General features: G+C 37.7%; 1 protein-coding gene across 4 annotated transcripts in view; it reads right to left on the bottom strand.

The window, feature by feature from the left end:
- Positions 1–23,645, bottom strand: part of ERC1 (ELKS/RAB6-interacting/CAST family member 1) — a 545,652-nt gene that overhangs the window by 297,824 nt on the left and 224,183 nt on the right. The window lies entirely within an intron of this gene.

Genomic DNA, 23,645 nt, shown 5'->3' with positions numbered 1-23,645 from the left:
AGCAGTCTCCTGACATCGATGCACTGAAATATTAGAATGGCTGATAGAAAAAGAAAGTTTTGTAAAACAACTCTAATGTTACCATTATTAAACATTTCAAACATGCAATACACTGTACATAATGTAGATGTATATGAAAATAACGACATAAAAATCTATAAACCTAGCCTAAGAAATGGAACATTTTATTTACTTCTGAAGCTCCCTGTTGTGTCTCTCTCTACTATTGGTCTATCCTCCATTAATAAGAACAACCTAGATCTCGAAATTTATGTTTAAAATCCCCTTGCTTTTACTACTGTTTTGCTACATATATATATGAGCTGTTCATTTATAGTTTACATGTTTTTGAGCTTTATAAAGATAAATAATTATTCCTTTTTCTTTTTAGTACAGAATGATACTCAGTATTATTCCCTTTCAATAGGTTTTAAGACTTAGACCATTCAGAGTGTAATGTATCTTTTAATCCTCTCCACTTTCACTGAGGTATGAAATAATATATGGCAATTATTTTAATCCACTCCCCAGAAGATCACAATTGGGCTGTTTCCATTTTCTTGCTACTTTAAATAACACTGCTAGGCGCACTCTGATTTACCTGGGCAAGAAGATCTCTAAGGTATAGGCCTAGGAATTAAATTGCTAGGAAATACAGTAGGTACACCTTATTTTATTTTCCAAGAAGCTATATTAATTTATACTCTTGCTAGCTGTGCTTAACAGTGGCCAGTATACCTCTTCACATCCATTAACACATGGTACTTTCTAAATGTTTCCAATTGGGTATAAAAAAAAAATAGTACCTCATTATACTTTTAAAACGCATGTCAAATGCATTTAACCACCTTGGCTGAATACCTTATCATACAGTTTTCGGTCATTCCTGTTTCCACTTTTGTGAAATAGCTATTTGTGTCTTTTGTACATTTTTAAAATTAAGGTATCTTTTTCTTAATGACTTGTAGATATTCTTTATACATTATAGATAATAATACTTTATCCATCCGTTGTATGTTATATAAGTATTTTCTTCTAGTCTAGGATATCTTTACATCTTTTCATTGATAGAATTCAATTTTTTTTTTTTTTTTTTTGAGATGGGATCTCACTCAGTTAGTTGCTAAGGCTAGTGTGCAGTGGCACAATCTCAGCTCACTACAGCCTTGACCCCCCAGGCTCAAGTGATTCTCCCACCTCGGCCTCCTGAATAGCTGGAATTACAGGCACGTGCCACCACATCCCACTAATTTTTAGTAGAGACGAGGTTTCGCTATGTTGCCTATGCTGGTCTTGAACTCCTGGACTCAAGCAATCCACTGGCTTCCGCCTCCGAGTGTTGGGATTACAGACTTGAGTCACCATGTCCAGCTTAAAATTTTTAATTGTTTCAAATGTATCAATCTTCTCCTTTATAATATACAATTTTGTAACATTTCCACAAAATCTTGTCCATCCCAAGTTCATACAGATATTCCCCTAAAACGACGTTAACTTTGTCTTTCACGTTGTAGTCATTAATCTATCTGAAACCGATGTTGTATATATTATGAGGTAAGAATATACTTCTATTTTGGGGGTCTGGTATAAGATAAGAATAAAATTTCTTTTTTTATAAGTATTTAGAATGAATTTTCCCAGGAATATTTACATGCATTGCCACTTCTGACGTGTACAAAGTTTCTATATACATGTGTACCTGTTTTGTGGCTATGTTTGTATATTTCTGTGCCAGATCTATACCACCTTAATTACTATATCTTTACAAGAAGTAATTAGTAAGGCAAGGCTCCCTACCTTTTTCTTCTTCAAACCTGTCTTGACTATTCTTGGCGCTTTACGCTTCTCATAGAAATTTCAGAACTAGCCAGTCAAGTTCCACCAAATCAACCAACCAACTACAGCAACAAAAAACCCAACAGCAGCCTCTGGGATTTTGATTCCAATTACACTGAAGCAATATCAGTTTGGGAAAAAATTCATGCTTTTGGATCTTTCAATTCATTAACATACTACAGATGCTCCTCAACTTACCATTGGCTATATCCCGATAAACCCACCATAAGTTGAAAATATCCTAAGTCCAAAATGCATTTAAAACACCTAATCTGGAAAATATCAGTTGTCTACTCTCCTGGTTCTGTGACTAACTGGGATCTGTGGCTCACTGCCACTGTCCAGCATCACAAGACAGTATCACACTACATACCACTAGTACAGGAAAAGATCAAAATTCAAAGTATGGTTTTACTGAATGTGTATCACTTTTGCATTACTGTTAAGTTGAAAACTTGTCAGTGTATTTATCTATTTCTTTAGGTCTCCTTAAAAGGCTTCTAACAAAGCATTATATTTTCTTCCATAAAAGATGTGTACATATTTTATTACTATGTACATTATACATTTTGCCATTATTTAAAACTCCAGACATCATGTCATTATACCCTTATACATGCTTCCTTATGCATCTCCAAAAAAGAACACTTCTCAACAATGTAAATTGTAACAAAATTAACTAATTTCTCAATATCAATATAGCCCATATTCAAATTTCCCCATTCACATCAAAGTTTATTTTTTACAGCTACTTCATTTGAATCAAAATACAAAAATGCCCATACTTTGTACTTATTTGTTAGATCCTTTCATCCCCTACTAATCTAGAGAAAAGTCTCTTACCTCCTCCAGTGTACCCTTTTTGAATGCCAGTGATTTTTTTTTAAAGGAAATCAATTATTCCATACAACGACTCACATTCTGGATTGTATGTTTGCTTCTTCATGATAAAATTCAACTTGTTTCTCTATATCTCTTGCTTTTTGTTTGTGTTGATACTGAATATTAGCTTTACAGACTTGAATATATTCAATTTTTATTTTTAGGTAAAAATAACAATTAATGGTGTTGTGTAACTGACATTGCCTCACATCTGGGAGCATATAATACAATGTCTGGTTTTCTAGCTCTTTTTTTTTTTTTTCTTTTGAGACAGGGTCTCACTGTGTTGCCCAGGCTGGAATGCAATGGTGCAATGTTGGCTCACTGCAACCTCCACCTCTCGGGTTCAAGCCATTCTGGTGCTTCAGCCTCCCAAGTAGCTGGGATTATAGACATGCAACACCATGCCTGGCTAATTTTTGTATTTTTAGTAGAGAAGGGGTTTCACCATGTGGGCCAAGCTGGTCTCAAACTCCTGGCCTCAAGTGACCCACCCGCCTTGGCCTCCCAAAGTGCTGGGATTACAGGCGTGAGCCACTGTGCCCGGTTCTTGGTTTTCTCACTCTTAAAGAGGCTAAGATCAACCACTGTGTCAAGGCAGTCACAGCCTGGTCTCTTCTGTGTGTAGAGTTCACCTTTTCTCAACCTTCCACCTAATGACTTGATGCACTAATGAACTTTTCCCGAATAAATCATTGTAATAACTTTTTAAAATTACATTTTCTAGTGGCTTTTTGCTGGCATATAAATAGGAACATGATTCCCATATATGGGTATTATATCTAGAAAACCTGTTAAATGCTCTTGCTAATTCTAATTATTTTTCTACAGTTTTTTTTTGGTTTTCTATGTATTCGGTTTACAATTATGTAATACATCACCTAAGTAAACCAATAAAGTCCTTATGACTGATCACAAAGGAACGGAGATTCATGAAATGACTGATAGAATTAAAGATTATCATCTTAAGAAGCTCAATGAGATTCAAGAGAACCCAGAAACAAAAATCAGGAAACTCAACAAAAATCAGGAAAACAATACATGAACAAAACAAATAGTTAATAAAGGAATAGAAACTCTAAAAGAACCAAACAGAAATCCTGAAACTGAAGAATACACTGACAACTGAAAAAAAAACTAATAGCTTCAATAGGAAACCCAGTTGTGCAGAAGAAAGCATCAGTGAACTCAAACACACATTGTTTAAAATTATCCAGTTAGAGAAACTAAAGAGAAAAATGAATTAAAAATGACAAAAGCATACAGAAACTATGATACAGCATCAAATGAATGAATATGTGCACTATCAAGGTCCCAAAAGGAGAACAGAAGAAATATCTAGCTTACTTAAATGAATGTTTGTTCCCTGAGAACTTCTCAAATCTTGAAAGAAATATGGACATCTAGATTCATGAAGCTCAAAAGCTCAAGTCAAAGAAAATTACACTGAAACACATTATAATTGAATTCTGAAAAATCAAAGGCAAAGAGGAAATTTTGAAAGCAGCAGGAGAAAAGCAACCTATATAATACAAGGAAACCACCAACACACACACACACCACCATTACCACCATCAATAAGGCAATCAGTGCATTTCTCAGCCAAAACCTTGCAGATCAGGAGGGAATGAGCTAATATATAGTCAAAGTGTTAATAGATAAAAAATTGCCAACCAAGAATATTATACATAAGAAAGTTGTTGCTGGGCGCAGTGGCTCAAGCCTGTAATCCCAGCACTTTAGGAGGCCAAAGTGGGTGGATCGCAAGGTCAGGATATCGAGATCATCCTGGCTAACACAGTGAAACCCCATCTCTACTAAACTACAAAAAATTAGCCGGGTGTGGTGGCACGCACCTGTAGTCCCAGCTACCGGGGAGGCTGAGGCAGGAGAATCGCTGGAATACAGGAGGCGGAGATTGCAGTGAGCCAAGAACACACCACTGCTCTCCTGCCTGGGCAACAGAGTGAGACTCCATCTCAAAAGAAAAAAAAAATTGCTTTACTTCTCTGAGAAGCAAATAATACAATGTCAAGGAGTCAGAGGTGCCATTAGATGGAAAAAAAAAACACAAGTTGTCCTTCAGAAAAAAAGATGAGATAAAGACATTTCCAGACAAACAAAAGCTGAGGGAGTTCATCGCGCTAGACCTGCCTTATAAGAAATGCTAAAGGGAGTTATTTGAGTTGAAACTAAAGAACAGTAAATAAAAACATGAAAACACATTAAAGTATAAAACTCATTGGTAAAAATAAATATACAGTCAAATTCAGAATACTGTAATGCTGTAATCGAAGTACATAAATCAATTTTAACTAGTATAAAAGTTAAAAGACAAAATTATAAAAATAACTATAGCTACAATAATTTGTCAATGGGTTCACAAATATAAAAAGATGTAAAGTGTGAGATCAATAGCATAAACTGTGAAAGAGGGAGAAGTAAAATTGTAGAATTTCTGTAGGTAATTATAGTTATTATAATCTTAAAACAGCCTGTTATAAGATGTCTTATGTAACCCTCATGGTAACCACAAAGAAAACTAGCCTCCAGTAACATGTAAAAGATAGAAAGGAATTAATCATACCATTACAAAAAAAAATCATCAAATCACAAAGGAAGGCAGCAAGAGAGAAAGGAACAAAGGACCTACAAAACAGAGAACAACAAAATGGCCTTAACTATCAATAATTACTTTAAATGGATTAAATTCTCCAATCAAAAGATAGAGAGTGATTACCAGATTTTTTTAAAGTATCCAACAATATGTTGCCTACAAGAGACTCACTTTAGTTGTAAGGACACACACAGGCTGAAAATAAAAGGAAAGAGAAAGATATTCCATGGAAATGGTAACCAAAAAAGAATAGAAATGGGCTTATTTATATCAGACACAATAGACTTTCTGTCTCAAGAGACAAAGAAGGTTATCATACAGCAATAAATGGGTCAATTCATCAAGAGAATATTACAGTTGTAAATGTATTAGTATATTTGCACCCAACCTTAGAGCACCTAAAAATATAAAGCAAATACTAACAGAACTGAAGGGAGAAACAGACAGCAATACAGTAACAAGAGAGGACTTTACTATTCCACTTCTAACAATGGATAGGTCAAACAGTCTATCAACAAGAAAACGTTAGACCTGAATAAGAGTTACAGAGCAAGTAATAGACTCTATGAAACATCCACCCAACAGCCGCAGAAGACATATCCTTCTCAAGTACACAAAGTACACACAGAGCATTCCCCAGAATATACCATATGTCAGGCCACAAAATTAAGTGTTAAACCCAACTATGTTAAAATCATATCAAGTATGTTTTCCAACTACAATGGTATAAAATTAGAAATCAATAATAGGAGAGAAATTTAAAAATTCACAAATACATGGAAAGTAAACAATATACTCTAGACAAAACCAATAGGTCAAGGAAGAAATCAAAAGGAGAAAGTCAGGCCGGGCGCAGTGGCTCACGCCTTTAATCCCAGCACTTTGGGAGACCAAGGTGGGCGGATCACTTGAGACCAGGAGTTTGAGACCAGCCTGGCCAACATGGTGAAACCCCATCTATACTAAGAATTAGCCGGGTGTGGTGGCATATGCCTGTAATTCCAGCTATTCAGGAGGCTGAGGCAGGAGAATCACTTGAACCTGGGAGGCGGAGGTTGCAGTGAGCTAAGACTGTGCCATTGCACTCTAGCCTGGGCGACAGAGTGAGACTCCAATTCAAAAAAAAAGAGAGAATCAAAAAGTATCTTCAGGTAAGTAAAATGAAAACACAACATTCTAAAACCTATAGAATACAGCAAAGTAGTTCAAAGAGACAAGTTTATGGCAATAAACTTTAAGAAAAAAAAGATCTCAAACAACCTAACTTTATACCTCAAAAAAATAGAAAAAAGAACAAACTAAGCCCAAAGTTAGCTAAAGTAAGGAAATAATAAAGAGAAGAAATAAATGAGAGACCAGAAGGAAAATTTTTAAAAATCAACATAATAGTTGTTTGTCAAAAGATAATCAAAACTGACAAGCTTTGAGCTAGAATAACTAAGAAAGAGAATTCAAATAAAGAAAATCAGACATGAAAGAGAAGACACTACAACTGATCCACAGGAATACAAGGAGAATATTATGAAAATTAATACACCAACAACTTGGATAACCAAGAAGAAATGGATAAATTTCTAGAAACATGTACCCTAACAAGACTGAAACACTAAAACAAAAAAAAAAAAAAAACCAAGACTTATTTTAAAGAGATTCATTCTTGCTTTGTTGTCCAGGCTGGAGCACAGTGGCACCATCATAGTTCATCAAAATTCTGGGGTCAAGGGATCCTCCTGCCTCAGTCTCTCAAGTTGCTACAACTACAGGCATGCACCACTGCAACTAGTTAATGTTTTATTTTTTGTAGAGACGAGGTCTTGCTATGTTGCCCAGTCTAGTCTCCAACTCCTGCCTCAAGTGATCCTCCCACCTTGGCTTCCCAAAGCGCTGGGATTACAGGTGTATGCCACTGCACCTGGACAAGTGAAGAAATATTAATAGCTGAACAGACCAAAAACAAGTAAGAAGACTGACGCGTAGTCAAAACCCTCCCAACAAAGAAAAGCGGAGGACCAGACGGCTTCAGGGTGATTTCCACCAAACACCTGAGCACAACTAGTATCAATTCTTCTCAAATTCATCCAAAGAATTAAAGAGGCAGGAACACTTCCAAACTCAATTTAAAAGGCCAGTACTGCCCTTATACCACGGCCAGGTAAGGATACTATAAGAAAAGAAAATTACAGGTCAATATTCCCGATGAAACTAGATGCAAAAGTTTCAACAAAATACTAGGAAATTGAATTCAACAGCACATGAAAAGGATCATTCACTATAATCAAGTGGTATTTGCAAGGATAGTTCAAAATATACAAATTAATGCCATACACCAAACTAACAGAATGAAGGATAAAAATCACACAATCATCTGAAAAAGTATTTGACAAAATTAAATATCCTTTCATGACAAAGACTCTCAGTAAATTAGGTAAAGAAGGAATGTACCTCAACACAACAATAAAGGCCACATCGGATCAGTCCACGGCCAATACACCTGATGGTGAAAAGTTCAAAGCTTTTCCCTAACGTCAGGAACAAGAAAAGGGAGTCCAGTCTCACCACCTCTCTTTAACAGAATGTTCCAAGTCCTAGTCAATCAGGCAAGAAAAAGAACTAAATGGCACACCAACTGAAAAAGACAAAAGATAACAAGTATTGGCAAGGCTGTAAAGAAAAGAGAATCCTGGTACACTACTGGTGGGAAGGTAAACTGGTACAGCCATTATGGAAAACAGTAAGAAGGTTCCCCCAAACATTAAACACAGAACTACCGTATGACTCAGGAATGTCACCTCTGCTACATATCAAAAACCCTGAAACCAGGATCTCAAGAAAGACATCTGCTCTCCCATGACCACTGCAGTACTAGTCACGATAGCCAAACTGTGAAGACAACGTAAGTGTGCATCAGATGAATGGATAAAGAAAATGTGGCATATATAATCAAATGGAATATTTATCAGCCATAAAACAAAGGAGGCCAGGCACTGTGGCTCATGCCTGTAATCCCAGCACTTTGGGAGGCCGAGGCGGGTGGATCACTTGAGGCCAGAAGTTTGAGGCCAGCCTGGCCAACATGGCGAAACCCCATCTCTACTAAAAATAGGAAAATTAGCCAGGCACGATGGTACACACCAGCAATCCCAGCTACTCAAGAGTTGAGGCACAAAAATTGCTTGAGCTCGGGAGGTAGAGGTTGCAGTGAGCCGAGATTGTGCCACTGCACTCCAGCCTGGGTGACAAAGTGAGACTCTGCTTCAAAACAACAAAAGGGAAATACTGCCACTTGTGACATGAATGAACCTAAAAATATCGAACTCACAGAACTCACACAGAGTAGGACAGTGGTTTCTAAAGGGCTGGGAAAGGGGAGATCATGGAAGATGTCTGTCAGAGGGCACAAACCTTCAGTTACATAAGACGAGTAAGTTCTGAAGATTCAGTGTACAGCATGGTAGTCTATAATTAATAATACGGTACAGTACACTTGAAATTTGCTAAGAGCAGGTCTCTTTTTTTTTTTTTTTTTGGGACGGAGTCTCACTCTGTCTCCCAGGCTGGAGCACAGTAGCCGGATCTCAGCTCACTGCAAGCTCCGCCTCCTGGGTTTACGCCATTCTCCTGCCTCAGCCTCCCGAGTAGCTGGGACTACAGGCGTCTGCCACCTCGCCCGGCTAGATTTTTGTATTTTTTAGTAGAGACGGGGTTTCACCGTGTTCGCCAGGATGGTCTCGATCTCCTGACCTCGTGATCCGCCCATCTCGGCCTCCCAAAGTGCTGGGATTACAGGCTTGAGCCACCGCGCCCAGCCAAGAGCAGGTCTTAAGGGTTCTAACAACAAACAAAAAAAGTGGTAACTATGTGAGGTGATGGATGTGTTAATTAGCTTGATTGCAGTAATCCTTCACAATGTATACATGTATCAAATCATGTTGTACACCTTACTCAAATGCACACTACACAATTTATAATTCAATAAAGCTGGAAAAAGTTATTAAAGATAAAATCATGAATTAATGACACAGGTGATAAGATAAAAAATTCATTCTCCGTTGAAAATGCACACTAAGAAGTTACATTTCGGATTTCCACTTTTGGCCATCTTCAATATCTACAGAAGAATTCTGCCAAAGACAATATAATAAAATCAGCTATCACTAGAGAAAATAAAAACAATGTTTATATTTATTCTCCTTACTCTTTAATTTTTTATTTCTCATGTTAACAATCTGATATCAATCATATTAAATAATGGAAAAAGCAGACTGGCTCCTGGCATTAGAAAAGACAAAGAAATGGAGCAAAATTCTGTTTTTATGAATCAAATTGCTTTTTCTCAAAATTAAGTTCTCATAACATTCATTTACTAGATGTAAAAATTTTGCTCTGCTTTGAGAGAGAGAAAAAAATTTAAATGGTGCAGAAATTCCTTTCACCTTGCACTTGTATATTATTCCACATGGTGCTGGCAACCCTTAATGCCAATAGCAGTAGCCTGGTTATTTGGGGCATTATGACACATGGAATAAATAACTGAATTAAAATTACTAGACTATGTTTCAGTTAGAAGGCAGATATTTAATCCAATCAAAGCCAATTTCATTCCTCAGCACTTTTCATCACAATTATATAGAAAAGTGATTTTAAAAATCCTACTTTACCTACAAATCACAAAACTAGGTTATAGTGTTTTTAGTCATGTTTCAGAAAAAATCAACTCAAAAAATTCATTGCCCTCATCCTATCCAATCAACCACTGTGTGTCTACGTGTGTGTGTGTGTGTGTGTGTGTGTGTGTGTGTGTGTGTGTGTGTATTGTTTAAGAGAAACAGCCTCATTTTGTTGTCCTGGCTGTAGTACAGTGGTGTGATCATAGCTCACTATAGCCTTGAATTATTGGGCTCAAGTGATCCTCTTGCCTCGGCCTCCCAAGTAGCTGGGACTATAGGCACACACCATCATGCCCAGTTAATTTTTTAGTTTTTGTAGAGAGAGCGCTTTCCTATGTTGCCGAGGCTGGTCTTGAACTCCTGGCCCCAAGTGACCCTCCCGTCTCAGACTCCTGAGTGGCTGAGATTAGAGGTGTGAGCATTCCACCGGGCTCACAGACAAACTAATGACTACTTCCATCAACTCCAGAAAGACACATTAAATGCTAACTAAAGAACACACAGCATGATCCCAAATGTATGTATATACACATGTATAAGGAAGATTATTAGGATGGAAAAATTAAGCATATTTTTGTTTTTTGAAAATTATTTTTTCTTTTTAATACTTTAAGTTCTAGGGTACATGTGTACAACGTGCAGGTTTGTTACATATGTATACATGTGTCATGTTGGTGTGCTGCACCCATTAACTCGTCATTTACATTAGATGTATCTCCTAATGCTATCCCTTCCCCTCTCCCCTCCCCACAATAGGCCCTGGTGTGTGATGCTCCCCTTCCTGTGTCCAAGTGATCTCATTGTTCAATTCCCACCTATGAGTGAGAACATGTGGTGTTTGGTTTTCTGTCCTTGCGATAAATTTGCTGAGAATGATGGTTTCCAGTTTCATCCATGTCCCTACAAAGGACACGAACTCATCCTTTTTTACGGCTGCATAGTATTCCATGGTGTATACGTGCCACATTTTCTTTAACCAGTCTATCGTTGATGGACATTTGGGTTGGTTCCAAGTCTTTGCTATTGTGAACAGTGCCGCAATAAACATACGTGAGCATGTGTCTTTATAGCAGCATGATTTATAATCCTTTGGGTATATACCCAGTAATGGGATGGCTGGGTCAAATGGTATTTCCAGTTCTAGCTCCTTGAGGAATGGCCACACTGTCTTCCACAATGGTTGAACTAGTTTACAGTCCTACCAGCAGTGTAAAAGTGTTCCTATTTCTCCACATCCTCTCCAGCACCTGTTGTTTCCTGACTTTTTAATGATCGTCATTCTAACTGGTGTGAGATGTTATCTCATTGTGGTTTTGATTTGCATTTCTCTGATGGCCAGTGATGATGAGCATTCTTTTATATGTCTGTTGGCTGCATAAATGTCTTCTTTTGAGATGTGTCTGTTCATATCCTTTACCCACTTTTTGACAGGGTTGTTTTGTTCTTGTAAATTTGTTTGAGTTCTTTGTAGGTTCTGGATATTAGCCCTTTGTCAGATGAGTAGATTGCAAAAATTTTCTCCCATTCTGTAGGTTGCCTGTTCACTCTGATGGTAGTTTCTTTTGCTGTGCAGAAGCTCTTCAGTTTAATTAGATCCCATTTGTCAATTTTGGCTTTTGTTGACATTGCTTTTGGTGTTTTAGACATGAAGTCCTTGCCCATGCCTATGTCTTGAATGGTACTGCCTAGGTTTTATTCTAGAGTTTTTAAGGTTTTGGGTCTAACATTTAAGTCTTTAATCCATCTTGAATTAATTTTTGTATAAGGTATAAGGAAGGGATCCAGTTTCAGCTTTCTACATATGGCTAGCCAGTTTTCCCAGCACCATTTATTAAATAGGGAATCCTTTCCCCATTTCTTGTTTTTGTCAGGTTTGTCAAAGATCAGATGGCTGTAGATGTGCGGTATTATTTCTGAGGGTTCTGTTCTGTTCCATTGCTCTATATCTCTGTTTTGATACCAGTACCATGCTGTTTTGGTTACTGTATCCTTGTAGTATAGTTTCAAGTCAGGTAGCGTGATGCCTCCAGCTTTGTTCTTTTGACTTAGGATTGTCTTGGCAATGTGTGTTCTTTTTTTGTTCCATATGAATTTTAAAGTAGTTTTTTTTCCAATTCTGTGAAGAAAGTCATTGGTAGCTTGATGGGGATGGCATTGAATCTATAAATTACCTTGGGCAGTATGGCCATTTTCATGATATTGATTCTTTCTATACATGAGCATGGAATGTTCTTCCCTTTGTTTGCGTCCTCTTTTACTTCACTGGGCAGTGGTTTGTAGTTCTCCTTGTAGAGGTCCTTCATATCCCTTGTAAGTTGGATTCCTAGGTGTTGTATTCTCTTTGAAGCAGTTGTGAATGGGAGTTCACTCATGATTTGGTTCTCTGTTATTGGTGTAGAAGAATGCTTGTGATTTTGCACATTGATTTTGTATCCTGAGACTTTGCTGAAGTTGCTTATCAGCTTAAGGAGATTTTGGGCTGAGACGATGGGGTTTCCTAAATATACAATCATATCATCTGCAAACAGGGACAATTTGACTTCCTCTTTTCCTAACTGAATACCCTTTATTTCTATCTCCTGCCTGATTGCCCTGGCCAGAACTTCCAACACTATGTTGAATAGGAGTGGTAAGAGAGGGCATCCCTGTCTTGTGCCAGTTTTCAAAAGGAATGCTTCCAGTTTTTGCCCAATTCAGTATGATATTGGCTGTGGGTTTGTCATAAATAGCTCTTACTATTTTGAGATACATCCCGTCAATACCTAATTTACTGAGAATTTTTAGCATGAAGGGCTGCTGAATTTTGTCAAAGGCCTTTTCTGCATCTATTGAGATAATCATGTGGTTTTTGTCATTGGTTCTGTTTACATGCTGGATTATGTTTATTGATTTGTGTATGTTGAACCAGCATTGCATATCAGGGATGAAGCCCACTTGGTCATGGTGGATATGCTTTTTGATGTGCTGCTGGATTCGGTTTGCCAGTATTTTATTGAGGATTTTTGCACTGATGTTCATCAGGGATATTGGTCTAAAATTCTCTTTTTTTGTTGTCTCTGCCAGGTTTTGGTATCAGGATGATGCTGGTCTCATAAAATGAGTTTGGGAGGATTCCCTCTTTTTCTATTGACTGGAATAGTTTCAGAAGGAATCGTACTAGCTCCTCCTTGTACCTCCGGTGGAATTCGGCTGTGAATCCGTCTGGTCCTGGACTTTTGTTGGTTGGTAGGCTATTAATTATTGCCTCAATTTCAGAGCCTGTTATTGGTCTATTCAGGGATTCAACTTCTTCCTGGTTTAGTCTTGGGAGGGTGTATTTGTCTGGGAATTTATCCATTTTCTCTAGGTTTTCTAGTTTATTTGCAGAGGTGTTTATAGTATTCTCTGATGGCAGTTTGCATTTCTGTGGGATCGGTGGTGATATCCCCTTTATCATTTTTAATTGCATCTATTTGATTCTTCTCTCTTTTCTTCTTTATTAGTCTTGCTAGTGGTCTATCAATTTTGTTGATCTTTTCAAAAACCAGCTCCTGGATTCACTGATTTTTTTGGAGGGTTTTTTGTGTCTCTGTCTCCTTCAGTTCTGCTCTGATCTCAGTTATTTCTTGCCTTCTGCTAGCTTTTGAATGTGTTTGCTCTTGCTTCTCTAGTTCTTTTAATTGTGATGTTAGGGTGTCAATTTTAGATCTTTCCTGCTTTCTCTTATGGGCATTTAATGCTATAAATTTCCCTCTACACACTGCTTTAAATGTGTCCCAGAGATTCTGGTATGTTGTATCTTTGTTCTCATTGGTTTCAGAGACCATCTTCATTTCTGCCTTCATTTCGTTATGTATCCAGTAGTCATTCAGGAGCAGGTTGTTCAGTTTCCATGTAGTTGAGCGGTTTTGAGTGAGTTTCTTAATCCTGAGTGTTAGTTTGATTGCACTGTGGCCTGAGAGACGGTTTGTTATAATTTCTGCTCTTTTACATTTGCTGAGGAGTGCTTTACTTCCAACTATGTGGTCAATTTTGGAATAAGTGTGATGTGGTGCTGAGGAAAATTCATTTTTTTCTTTTCTTCTCTTTTTCTTTTTTTCCCAAGGTCTCACTTACTCACCTAGGCTAAACTGCCGTGGCACAATCATAGCTCACATCCCAGGCTAAAGTGCTCTTCCCATGTCAGCCTCTCAAGTAGCCGGCACTACAGACACATGCCACCATGCCTGGCCAATTTTGTTATTGTTATTTATTTTTTGTAGAGACAAGGTCTCACTATGTTGCCCAGGCTGGTCTCAAACTCCTGGGCTGAAGCAATCCTCCAGCCTCGGCCTCTGAAAGTGCTGGGATCACAGGAGTGAGCTACAGCGCCCAGGCTATTTTTTTTTCTTTCATTTTTTTATATGAAAAATTATTGTTTTTTATATGAGAAATTATAGTTTCTAAATTTTCTGCTATAGACATAAAATATTTTAAATTTTTCTTTAAAAATTGTTTTTAAAAAGAGATATGGTTGTATCTCAAAATAGGTTCTTTGCTTATATCAGACTAGATATACAAAGTAGTACTTGTATATAGAACATTTTTTTGGTCTTTGATTTTCTTAATCCATTTTCTTTTCATATTTTAAATCTCCTATCTTTAGTTTTACCAGTATTATTTCTACATCTTCACTCTATAGGCTAAAGGATGACTAAATATCAAGATAAAATGTTTTTATCTATGATAGGCAACCAAGAAAAGTATAGAAAATTGTGAGAGAATTAAATCAATCTCTTTCTTACCACCACCTTCTTGTCTTGTGTATGCGTGTCTGTGTACGTGTGTGTGTGCAAGCACGTGTTTATGAATGCATGTATAGTTCTGAATTCATGAATTAACTAGAAAAGATGAAAACACACAATGATTTTCTCGCCTCATTATTATCCTTTTCAATATTGTTTCTCTGGGAAGAGATATAAGAGGGAATATCATCTAAACATACGTTAAAAGAGTAGAAGGAGGCTATTTCTGGAATGTATATTTAGGAAAAAACATTCTGAGACATAACATAACCTGTGAAATGAGGAATTTCCTTCTTTTTCCTTATAAATAGATTAACATCTAGTTTGATTTAAATCTAAATTCTCAAAAAAACCCAGATGTTTGTAAATTCCTGTCGTGAGGTGCCATGCATTTAATGGTTTAGTAGATTTGTTAAAACTCTCAACTGCTGTTTTGCCTGAACTAATCTGAATTTAATTCAAAGTGAATGTAGATGTTTTACCATTCTTCAAGCAGGAAGAGGAGAAATTAGAGTAATTCATAAACAAATTAATGCTTTAAAATTAGATTCACAATTGCTAAGCTCCCAACTATTATAATAAACAATGAAATGATGAATAAAAGATTTAACTCTCTCCACTAGCACACAGATGTAAGCAAACAGAAGTGTAAGAAGAGAGGAAAACAAAGAGGGGAAAGAAAACAGTAGCTGAATTTGTATTTGTCTCTGCCACCAGAAGTTTTACACAATGTGGCCCACCATCTTGCTATTTAAAGCGTGATCCATGGACTTCCATCATGAGCATCACCACAGTGCTTGCTGGAAACACCCAAACTCAGGGTGACACCCGATCTATTAAGTCAGAATCTGCACTTTAACAAGGTTCCCAGGGGATATGAACGCACACTAAACGCACAATGTGAAGGAACAACAGTCAGTGCAGACTATGTCGGGCAGGCTTTACCCATTTTTATTTTGTTATTGCAGCCCTAAGACTCTGTCTCTTAAAATCTAAACTCAAATTTAGGTAAATCTACTAGATCACAACTATTATGAATGCTCCCAACTCCAATATCAGTTTAACTGAATCTCTCTTATGACATGTGAACTTGTTCTCTACATTAGGGGAGAGGGTCTACATACCTGTCTCACGATACTTCATGAACATGCCTTCCTAGAGGTTAAAGTCCTCCTCTGATACATTTTCAAAATTCACAATTCCTAGCACAGTTGCTTGTGGTTTATAGGTGCTCATTAAACATTTGTTGAACAAATGCATAAAAAGGAAACTAATAATACCCTACTGACAAATCCACCCAAAACAAAACTCTGAGGGAGAATACAGTTTGTTTGAAGTTCTAAAACAATGGAATCACTAAAAAATAAAAAATTTCCTTATATTTTAAACACCCAGCAAAATTAACTGGGAAAGGAATTTTTATTATCTGTCTTTATCTTACTCCTTCCTATTAAGAAAGTAACAACATTTGTCAGAGGCTACATTTCTACTGGCTGTTTTGCTTTACCAAAAAGAAAGATACATATAGTTAGTGCTATATGTTACTATACCATAAAATCTCCCACATAAATTTAAGAAAAAATAGGATGCTTCTATTGTCAAATTTAAAAAAATAGTATCAATCGAATTCACTCAGCTATTTGTGTTTTCACTCAAGAATAGAAGCTTAAGCTAGGGCTTAAATATACAATACTTAAAAATAAAATGACATTGCTGAAGCATTGTGTATATTATACATAAACATCTATAATATTTATAAAATGTTACATACAGAGAATATGGGCCAGATGTGGTGGCTCACGCCTGTAATCTCAGCACTTTGGGGGGCCAAGATGGGTGGATCACTTGAGGTCAGGAGTTTGAGACCAGCCTGGGCAACATGTCAAAACCCCGTTATCTACTAAAAATACCAAAATTAGTTGGGCATGTTGGTACCTGCAATCTTAGATACTCGGGAGTCTGAAGCATAAGAATTGCTTGAACCCAGGAAACAGAGGTTGCAGTGAGCCAAGATCGCGCCACTGCTCTCCAGTCTGGATGACAGAGTGAGACCCTGTCTCCTTCAAAAAAAAAAAAAAAAACCACAGGGAATATGTACACTCACAACAGTCACACAGCACATAATGATAATGCTTTGGTCAATAATGGACTGCATATACGATGCAGTCTCATAAGATTATAATACTGTATTGTTACTGCTGTTTACATGTTTAGGTACACAAACACCACTGTGTGACGCGGCCTACAGTATTCAGTACAGTAACATGCTGTACAGGATTACAGCCGAGGAGCAACAGTCTATGCCTTACAGCCTAGCTGTGCAGTAGGCTAGACCGTCTAGGTTTGTGTTAGTATACAATATTTGTACAATGACACCACGTACTGATGTGTTTCTCAGAAGCTATCATCCCCATTGTTCAGTGACCCATGACTATATATATTGCACACGTGCACACACATACACACACTCTCTCTGTCTCATTTTACCTTCCCCCAAAGAGCTCCACTCACAGTTAACATAAAAATTAAGACATAAAATTTTACAATACTACCTAAATACCTAATTGTAGCTTTAAAAAATACCTACCCAAAAAGTAACCAAAAACTAAAAATAAAATGCTAATAGTTTCACTTGCTATTTACCCAATTAAAATGATTTTGACTATTTCAAAGCCATTTTAAATATGGGTTTTATTTTCATGGAACCATATCCCTAATTGTCTAAAGAAAATAAGCCATAATGAAAAGGAGAAAAGATGTCAATACAGAACATAAAACTATTAATTATTTGGAGTTTTACATAAACACTTTTAACTTCTGCAAAAATATTTTAAATGATCAATTCAACATTTTTTTAATCGGCAAGGAAACTGTATCATTAGCCTCATCTTACATTTAGTGTCTTTTATTTCTATGCTTATTCTCACTACTACACTGATTTCTTTGAAGACAAGGACCCGATTTTATACAACTCCATAGATCTGAGATGAGGACTGTCTTATGGCAATTAATCAATGTTTACTGAAGTTTTGACTTTTTTTAAGGTTGGTTCTCAAGATAACTTTAATCTACGACCATTAATTCAACAAATATTTAATAAAAGCTTCTATGGACCAGGTGCTATCTTTGACAATATGGCCGTGAACAAAACAGACAAAAACCTCAGTCCTCACTGAGTCTACTGTCCGCTGGAAAGAAACAGAACATGAGTAAAATACATGGTAGGTCAGACAGTGATAAGCCCAAAGGGAAAAATAAAGACGAAAGGAGATGAGGTGTGTCGGATTGGGCGGTGGGATTGGAAGTTAAGTAAATGCTCTGGAAAGGCTGCACTGCAAAGGCCATAGCCAGGCAAAGATGTGAAGGAAGGAAGGGCTGAGCCTGAGTGTTCCTCACGAAGGAAACAGCAAAAGCGAATGGGCACGAGGCCCAGGCGGAGCCGACGCAGACGGGAGCGGCAGGCCGCTCAGGAGGAAGGCAGGTAAGGAGGGCCACCGCGGCCAACAAGGGTTAGCAAACTTTCCTTAAAAAGGATCAGAGAGCAAATAGTTTATGGTTTGTGAATCACGTAAAATCTGTCTCATATAGTTTTCTTTTTGTGCTACCCCTGAAAAATGTAAAACCCGTTCTTAGCTTGCAGGTTTTACAAAAATAGGTGCCCGATGAGCTGAAGTTTTTGCCAATCCCTGCTGAAGAGCTTTGCAGGCCACTGGAAAGGTCTTTTGCATTTGGAAGCAATTACTTGTTATCACAAAGTACGAAAGAATTGCTCAAAAACACGAATAAAAGTAACAGTAACCTAATAAATATTCAAGTTTCTCTCAACTGATGTAAAGCTACATATTTGTCCATCATTTAAAACTAGCATGCATTCTCAATTGTCAGCTTTTTCGGAAAGAGCCGGCCCTCGTTCATCTATTCAGCAAATATTTACTGAATGCCTGCCAAGAGTTAAATACAGCTAAAGAAGAAAAAAAAGAATACAATGTCCCCACCCTCAACAAACATATCGAACTTATTTTTACACGGGGGAGGCGGGAACATAAACTAACAAAAAAGGACGTCATAGCACAGTGATATGTCCTAGGAAAAAAATTAAAACAGGCAATGTAATGGAGACACTGGATGTGACACACAGTGTATCTGAGCTACAATGGTCAGGGAAGAGACATATAATGATCCAGGAGAAGAGGCCCAGAGAATCATACTTACAAAGGCTTTGAGGATAGAAAAATGCTTAGCTTGTTTTAACAACAACAAAAAAGCTGGTAGGTGGAATATATGGAATGGGAGGTTGTGGTGGGGTTACAGCAGTGGCAAGACGCCAGAGGATGCAGAGCCTACGCTGTGGAAGGAGCTTGGGTTTTACTGTGTATGATGGGAGAATACAGGAAGGTTTTAACCAAGGAGTGATAATGTCTACTTTAAGAGTTCAGTTCAGGCCAGGCGCGGTGGCTCACGCCTGTACTCCCAGCTCTTTGGGGGCTGAGATGGGCGGCTCACTTGAGCTCAGGAGTTTGAGGCCAAACTGGGTAACATGGCAAAACCCTGTCTCTACAAAAAATACAAAAATTAGCCAGGCATGGTGGTGTGAACCTGTAGTCCCAGCTAGTTGGGAGGCTGAGGTAGGAGGCTGGCTTGAGCCTGGGAGGCAGAGGTTGCAGTGAGCCGAGATTATGCCAGGGTACTCCAGCCTGGATAACAGAGTGAGACCCTGTCTCAAAAAAGAAAAACAGTTCAGTCTGATTGCTATGGAGATGGGACTAGTACAGAAGTAAGATACAGAAACAGACGGCCATTGGAAAACTGCTGCAGTAGTTTGAGCAAGGGATAATGGTTCATAGAGCAGAATGGAATCATTGAATTAAAGATACATTTTTGAAGTGTGATCGGCCTTACTAATAGATTTAAGGTAGGGAGTAAGAAAAATCAAGGAATGCTTGGTGATTTATTGCCTGCACGATGAGTGAATGGTAGTACCATTTCTTGAAGGTGGGAAACTGGGGAAGAAGTTTTGAAAACGGTGGGCCAGATCAAGAGATCTGAGTAAAACTAAATTTGATATTTAACTAAAGACATTGTGTAGGTAATAAGGAGAGAGTTCTGGAGCACCTTGTATATTATTAATTTGGTAGCTATTGCTGTGTTTTTGATAATGAATGCCTTAGACTTGAAGAAGTCTGAGGCCAGGCATGGTGGCTCACACCTGTAATCCCAGCACTTTGGGAGGCCAAGGCGGGTGGATCACCTGAGGCCAGGAGTCAAGACCAGCCTGGCCAACATGGTGAAATCCTGTCTTCACTAAAAATATAAAAACTAGCCGGGTGTGGTGGTGCATGCCTGTAATCCCAGCTACTTGGGAGACTGAGGCCAGAGAATCACTGGAACCTGGGAGGCGGAGGTTTCAGTGAGCTGAGATGGCACCATTATCCTCTAGCCTGGGCAACAGAGTGAGACTCTATCTCAAAAAAAAAGAAAACAAGTATGAGAATATATATGTACACACATATATATGTGTATATATGTATATATGAGAATAGGACTGAGAGTGGAACCTTTTAGAGGTCTAGAGGAAAGTGGTAGAATCAGAAACACCACAAAAGGAATGACAGGTGAAAGAGGGAGAAAATAAGGAGACACTGGTATCAGAGATACCCAAAGAAAATCGTGTTTCAAGGAAGGAAGTGCGTGGTACGATGCTGAAAGGTAAAGTTAAGATGAGGCCATGGAAGTGATTTTTGTATTTGGCAACATGGATACTAATGATAACTTGACAACAGCAGTTTCGTAGGAGTACTAAAAATAGAAGCCTGATTAAACAAACTTGAAGAAAGGTAAGGAAAGGCAGATAGCAACTACAGTCAATTTTTTAAACAAGACTTGCTGAGAAGGGAAAGAGAGAAACAGGGTGGCAACTAGAATAAGACATCACATCAAGAAGGATTTTTTTGTTAAAGATGTTAAGTGGAGCTCTAAAGACAGGTTAGTACACTTGTGAACCAGGAGAAAGCAAAAATTTGAAAATGAAGGAGGGAGAAGGATAACGAGGGAGAAGCATCCTTAGGTTGGGGAACTGGGACAGGATTAAGAGAAAAGGCGGCAGAGGTGAATTTAGGAATAGTGGCACGATTCAGGCAAAGGATACAGGTGTAGATGCAAGTAGGCTGGTAGATTTAATGACCGGGAGACACACTGGGTAGCATCCAATTATTTTAATTTTCTCAAAGTTGTATCAAGTGAAGCCAGAAACTTTGAGTGGAGCGGAAGGATTTGCAGATTTGATAAGAGAAGAGAATGATACTGTCACCTCTGAGAATGGAAAATCAAATCTAAGAGTCCTCTTTATTAGGACTGCCTGCAGAATTAGGAGCAGTTTGAGATCTGTGGCCATAAATTCAATGTGAGACCAGTCCGCAAAGCGTTGTGACTCTTCTTGCCCGGTAATATGCAGCTGCTCAGGGCAGAGGCAGTGTAGGAAGACACTTGCTCTAAATTAGGATTGAGGTTTTGCAAGCAACAGAAGAGAAAAGCAAGTAAGTCAAGGGGATTTAGAAGGGAGTGATTACAGTGCTGGACCATGAAATCCGACCCAGGTAAGGAAGGAAGCGTGAGGCCACACGAGGTTCAAAACAAACAAAAAAGGTAGTAGGTTGTTATTTCAAGGTCCTAATCAGATGGAATAACTGGAGTGGAGACGAAAGTAAGTGAACTGGGAAGAGAGGAGGTGTTGGCTAGAGCTGAACTGTATCCTTCAGCATCACCATTCCAAGGTGGAGAATTCTGGCAGGTAACAATCTATTCCACATTTAAAGGCAGGTTTACTCTACCCAGAACAGCTACACAATGCCCTAAATCAGAGAAATGACACTGTCTAGGAATGGCAGCAGACTACAGGAAAAGTAAAGTAGAGGACCTACTCTCACACACCAGAGCACAATTTATAGAGCTGTTTTTCTAAAACAGTCATTGTCCATTTCCCAAACTGTGTAAAGGTAAGAATCTAGTACTGCTGGTATAGTCAAAATCAATTTATACAGTCTGATAAAACAGACCAAGGATATGACACAATGCTGTGACTGTACTGTGCCAAGAAATTTGAAGGTGTGGTTGAGAAATAGAAAACCAAAGAAAATCCCTGCCTTAAAACGCAGTCTTGGCTTTTTGGATTTATGACAGAATAAATATATTGTCAACTGTTTTCACTGTTTAAAAAAAGGAGGAGGGAATACTTTTATGTGGCTCACTTCTGGATTTCTTGCTGATTAATTCATAATGACAGAGAAAAGCATTGAGCACTTTTATGGAGCAAAGCATCCATTTATGTTAAGCATTCTCATAATTTTTATCACTATATAAAACAGGACATGCAACCTCACACTTCTGAGTAAAATGTTCATAGTAAGAGAAATAAGTGTATATAACCTCTTCCTCTACTTCTATTATTTTCTGCCTTGATTGTATTATTATTCTCCAACACTCCCACTTCATTTAATTTTCCTCTCCCTTTCATGTTTCTTGTCTATATGCCTCAGGCCTCACAGGATCAACCAGCGATTCAACCCTTCTTGGTAGAAGTCAGACATAGAGCAGTTGCTAGCCCCGTGACTTTGGAAAAGTAATGTACCAGTCTGAACAGACAATATGGCCTTTTATTTCCTGTTACCTTGTTTCACTCTTCCCAACTGAAAAGTGTTTTTGTAGATATCATTCCACTCACTCCTGCTCCCCACCGCCCCGCCAAGGCTGTGTCAATGAGGAAAGTTGTGAATGCTACAGTTTAATTACACTGCACCAATAACATATGAAAATGTATATGCAGGAGTAATATGCCACCCATACTTCTCCAGCTGGTAATTTCACAGGGCTCAGCTTAAAAACTAATTTAACTTGGACATTTCACTCTGACATGCATAATATAGAAGTAACAGCTGGAGGCTACCTGTGGGAAATCAAGGCATAAATAAAATCATTAATAAAAGCAGATCTATTAAGTAAATAATAGTTCACACCTTCTGTGCAAATAAATATTAGTTATCAGAAAATCTCGTGTAGTTTTCTCAATAAACGTTAGTTAAAATGCAATAAAAATCAATTAATCAATTGGGTAGAAGACTATTAATCACTGAAGTATCCCAGTGAGATGAGAGATAAGAATAAAGTTACGAGTTTTAAAGTATGCACCTAGAGGAAAAGAAGGAAAAAGGGATGAATGGAAAGAAGGAAGGAGAGGGGGAGGCCAAAAAAAAGTAACATAAATCTGAAAATCTGGGGACAATTTATTTTCATACAAAAACATTTACATTCCATTTCCAAATAGTCTTTAACCAATAAGATTCTGATTTTATGTAAAACATGACTTAATTCACAAAGATTCCATACGCACACAATTGAATTATGAAAGTTGTTTATATTCCCATACTTTTTGCTTTTTTTGGATTCATACTAACTACGTAATAAAATCCATATTCCCTTAATTAGCACTAAAGGTCTTTAACAATCACCTGTATTTTTAATATTCCCTCATGCAGTAAGCATGAGGAATAGATTCTTTTTTTTTTTTTTTTGCCTTTTCAGATGTCTTAATATCCTTGCCCTTTCCCTTACCTTGTTTTTGCTGAGCATAAGGGCATACATGCACTCATTCTGCAAGAAGCTTAAATGGCAGTATCTTGGCAAAGCTTTCCAGCACTCCCCTAAACAGAACTAACTCCTTCATCTCCATGAGCTAAAGGGTCTGTATCTAGATTATAATATAAAATAGTATAATTGTAAAAGAAAATATTTTCTAAATCCACTGACAAACTGTAAAACTGTAAAAAATGCAAATATTATATCTAGAGTTTTCAAATTAAATGCAATTCAAACTAAAAGACATAATGC

The sequence above is a fragment of the Piliocolobus tephrosceles genome, chromosome 10, assembly GCF_002776525.5.
Source record: "Piliocolobus tephrosceles isolate RC106 chromosome 10, ASM277652v3, whole genome shotgun sequence".
Taxonomy (NCBI): Eukaryota; Metazoa; Chordata; class Mammalia; order Primates; family Cercopithecidae; genus Piliocolobus; species Piliocolobus tephrosceles.
The sequence above is the reverse complement of the archived record's forward strand: the minus strand, read 5'-3'. Positions and strand labels throughout refer to the sequence as shown.